The sequence below is a fragment of the Conger conger genome, chromosome 10 (genome assembly GCF_963514075.1).
Source record: "Conger conger chromosome 10, fConCon1.1, whole genome shotgun sequence".
Classification (NCBI taxonomy): domain Eukaryota; kingdom Metazoa; phylum Chordata; class Actinopteri; order Anguilliformes; family Congridae; genus Conger; species Conger conger.
Window position 1 is genome coordinate 42,687,090 of NC_083769.1, and position 4,619 is coordinate 42,691,708.

Consider the following 4,619-nt stretch of genomic DNA (forward strand, 5'->3'; position numbering starts at 1 on the left):
ATGGCGGTGCCCAACGGTCTTCCTCATTGTATCTTTTGTACAGTCTGTGACCCAGGTGAGAAACGATTCATATTCAACCAATGTGTTTATTCATGACACGGCCATTTGCAACTTGCTTGACTGTCTTTTTTGGTAGTATGGTAATACGGGTCTTTATTCTCCGTTCAGGTCGTGGTCTAAAGGCAGAGAGGGAGTGCAGTCCCACCTCTGATGCAGTGTGTGGGCCTCTGGATCAGCACTACTGCACTGAGGCAGATTATAAGAGCTGCAGATTAGCACAGAGACACAGTATCTGCAGGCCTGGGACATTCATCAGACACAATGGTGAGATTGCATCATATCCACCATCTATGGGGGAGGCGATCTGCCCCCCCCCAATCCTGATTCAAAACCAAAATAATCATGATGGTGAAACTGCATTATATCCACCATCTATGGGGGGTATTGGGTTATCTGCCCCCACAATCCTGATTCAAAACCAAAATAATCATGATGGTGAAACTACATCCCACAGTCAAAAAACATGAGCTCCCTGAAATAAACTCATGAAAACAAACGATAATCCAATCAGTACATAACATTCCAGTAATTTAGCAGACACTCTTCTCCAGAGCGACGTACAATAAAGTGCAGATCAGAACCATGGACAAGTGTGTTAAAGACCCAAGAGGAAAGTACAGTTCCAAGTCCTAGAGTGATCACTTAGATGAAACTTTACATTTTACGTTTACATTTAGCAACTAGCATACCATGGTTGGCAGCTAGAATACCCTGAATACTAAAATAATTATGTATCAGTACAATTATAACCTGTAGCATACACATGGCTGATTACTGCTTATTTTATTTATTGCTATAAAGTAATTATAACAGTGAATACATCAAAACCTTTTTTAATGTTTCCTATGATTCCTTCCATATGCCTTTCATCAAATCAGTTCAGCTGCATGTGTTTTGACTCAATATCTTAGGCACGTGTCACCCTGCCAGACAACTAGCTTATACGCCAAGTATAGACAAATATAGATATATTTTTTAACAGATTAAATGGTTGAAACAGATTGTGCTGAACCCTGTGCAGTGTAGATTTACATTGGTGCATTGTTTACCCCATCTTCTGTTGGGGTATGGTGTAGTTCCTCTCATTTCTGAGCGGTTAGCAGAGACCACTCGCTGCAGGATCTGCTTTTGTTAATACAGGTTGGGCTTTGTGCACGTTAATGCTCAGTTTAAATGTGCGTTGTGTGTGAAATGTTCTTCTTTTGTTAATAGCCTTTTCTGTTTTGCTAAATTAGCTCACTTAACTGCTCAGTCTACTTTCCTGAAAACTTCTTTAGAAGATTTTAAATGTCTTAACATGCCTTCCAATATTTACTTGCACAGGAACAATATTGACCAATACCGAATGTGAAGAATGTCGTGACCAAACGTTTTCAAATAAATCTTCTTCGCCATTCTGCAAACCACACACAGAGTAAGTTTCCTGCATTTATTCCCAAATTACATAAATTGGGTTTGATACTAAGTATAACCCTGATGATTATTTGAGATTTTCTTTTAATGTATTTACTTTTCTGACAGTTGCCAATCCTTGGGACTTCAAGAAATGACAGCTGGAACAAACACATCAGACAGTGTATGTGGAACAAGAAATTATCTTGTTGCTGTGCTTGTGCCTGTGGTGCTTGGAGCAGGACTATCAGCTGCTTTCATAGTACTCATTTTAATTTCCAGTAAGTTTCCTCTATCTATCTGATACGACTTAAAATATATAAATACCAGAAATATTTAAAGAGTATTGTGGTTTAAATGGCAGTTTGAAGTTGGCTGTGTTACTTGTATTCTGTGAACAGGAAAGAGAATAAAGGGAGAATGTAATCGATGGAGAGTACAGCCGCAGGATGAAGGTAAGGGAGTGCACATCTTTGTGGGGGAGATCACAATGCTGATAAGAATACCATTAGATGGGCTGTGTGTAGCCTGGACTGCATCTGTTACAGTCTGCATCCGTTACAGTCTGTTCTAACAAGTTAGAGCCATTCTGTTCATATACATTACTGTTAGTCTGTTCTAACAGGTTAGAGCCATTCTGCTCGTATGCATTACTGTTACAGTCTGTTCTAACAAGTTAGAGCTATTCTGTTCATATACATTACTGTTACAGTCTGTTCTAACAGGTTAGAGCCATTCTGTTCATATACATTACTGTTACAGTCTGTACTAACAGGTTAGAGCCATTCTGCTCATATACATTACTGTTACCGTCTGTTCTAACAGGTTCGAGCCATTCTGTTCATTTACATTACTGTTACTGTCTGCATCTGTTAGTCTGTTCTGCCAGGTTAGAGCCATTCTGTTCATTTACATTATAATGAGGGGTAGTTTCAGTTAATGTATTATCTCATCAATTAATCACCACTGTAAAGACAAACCAAAAACTGGAACAAAGCAAAAGCACATCAGTGAATGTGGACCAAGATATGTTCATGTTCTCATAGTTACTGTGGCTATGCTGCTTGTATTAGAAGTATCAGTTGTGAGTTTAAGAACCATTCTCATTTTAAGTAATCTGTCTGAGACATGATTTTTTAAAGTTGACAATTATCTATATTCTGTGAATAGAAATCTCATATTTACACAAGAGATATGTGTGGAAAGCATTTTAAAGAATTAAAGATGGACATCATGAAATAAAAGTAATGTAATATTACATTTTAAAGTTATTCTGAAAGATGTAAACTTTGTATTCAAGTAACTAAATAATTAACCAGTATTTTGCTTTCAGAGAGGAGAATGAAGAACACGGTATGTGTGAAACTTTTAACATTATGTGCCTATAAATACATTTGAAGTGCAGAATTGGCTAATTGCTATAATGTTAGTTAATTTAATTCTGGAGTCACTCCTGGTGTTGATGAATGAAATGATACTTTTACAGTTTTACAGTACTGTATTTACTGAGATAAAGTCTCCACTTTTCTAGGAAACCGAAAGAAAAGACCTGTTTAACCAGCCACAGGATGAAGGTAAGGGAGCGCATGATGGCTTAATGAGGGAAATAACGAAAGCTGATAAACTATTAGATGTCACATGACTGCCCCTACTACAGTCTGTATGGACGTGTTATAACAAGTTAAAGCCCTTTCAATGAATGTATTCCTTCATTAATTAAACACCAGTGTGAAAATCCATCCATCCATTATCCATCTTATCTAACCTGACTATTCCTGGTCAGTGTTGCAGGGCGGGCAGGAGCCCATCCCAGCATGCAGGCGAGAGGCAGGAATGCATCCTGGACAGGTTACCAGTCCATTGCAGAGCACGTAACATTCATGCCTCCGCTGATTCCTTTAGGAAAATGTATCTAATATGCATGTCCATTTGCTATGGGAGGAAACCAAAGTATCTGGAGGAAACCAAAATGGACATGGAGGAAACATATAAACATACTCCAGAAAGAAAGATTTCAGCTGGGATTTGAACCTGTGACCTTGCTGTGCCGTCTGAAATCCAATTTACTAACTGGAGGAGAAGCAATCGACACAATTGCTAGTCAATGGAATCTTGAAGAAAATTGAAGGCCAATTTCCCCAGCAACTATGGCATTAGAATATTTTCACATTGTCTCTATGTTGATTTGTTTCAATCATGATATTAGACATGCATGAACTGAAAGAGACAAGCTTGCAGCAGTATATAAATAAATATACAATAAAATCACAGACTTCTTCACATCTTACAAACTTGGTGTTGAGCTCCAAAAGAGGAAGCTGACTGTGCTCAGAACAGTGATGAAAAATCAGCCAGGACTCCCCAAAGAGCTTCTGAACACACAGGTCAGAGCTGTGAATTCCTCCAAATCTGCATTCATTTAACTGATCAAACATAAAGCATTACAAGTTCATGTCTTTCTTCCTCAGTGAAAACTGCAGCACTGCTTTTTTCGGTCAGATTTAGAATGACTTGAGTAATCAATCATTAATAAGAACTGTATCATTCACATGATATGTGTAGTGTATATGTAACTTTTACACTGAGGACTAAATGTAAGTAATATGATTTTTTATTTGATATATGCATATTTCTGTCTGCAAATGGTGTCACGTATTTTGTAAAGCGAAACTGCTTTTTGTGCAGGTAGCAGTTGAAATTGTACTACCCTCTAGGGTCTTTCAGTACACTTATCCCTTGTTATGGATATGCACTTTGCTCTTGTATGTCGCTCTGGATAAGAGTGTCTGCCAACTGCCTTTAATGTAATGTAATGGTATTGTCACCTTGTAATACCAGCCTGATTGCTTGATATGCCCTCAATTTTTCATTAAAAATACAAAACAAAAAAAACGATTGAGGAATTATTCAAAACTGAGTAGTGCGATGCACATTTTCTTCCTCATTTATGTTAATTTAGATTTGCATATTTTAACACCACAATCATCCCCATGTCCCTCTGTGTGGCCATGGTTTAAATAAGCTTCACTAAGAAACTGTGTAAGCCAGTCATAAGCAACATTTGGTCTCATGCGCTGGTCAGCCTGCTGACTTCCCCCTCCTGGAGCATACATTGTTAGCCCCCACCGTTGGCACACATGGCTGTGGGGGAGAGCTAGAGAAGGATT

The 4,619-nt window shown here is 38.2% G+C and overlaps 1 long non-coding RNA gene across 1 annotated transcript; it reads left to right on the forward strand.

The window, feature by feature from the left end:
- The first annotated feature begins 2,727 nt into the window (after positions 1–2,727).
- LOC133138143 (uncharacterized) lies at positions 2,728–3,922 on the forward strand. Its single transcript, XR_009709679.1, has 3 exons — positions 2,728–2,805; positions 2,984–3,026; positions 3,236–3,922. It is a non-coding gene; the product is annotated as an uncharacterized LOC133138143 (long non-coding RNA).
- The last annotated feature ends 697 nt before the right edge of the window (positions 3,923–4,619 follow it).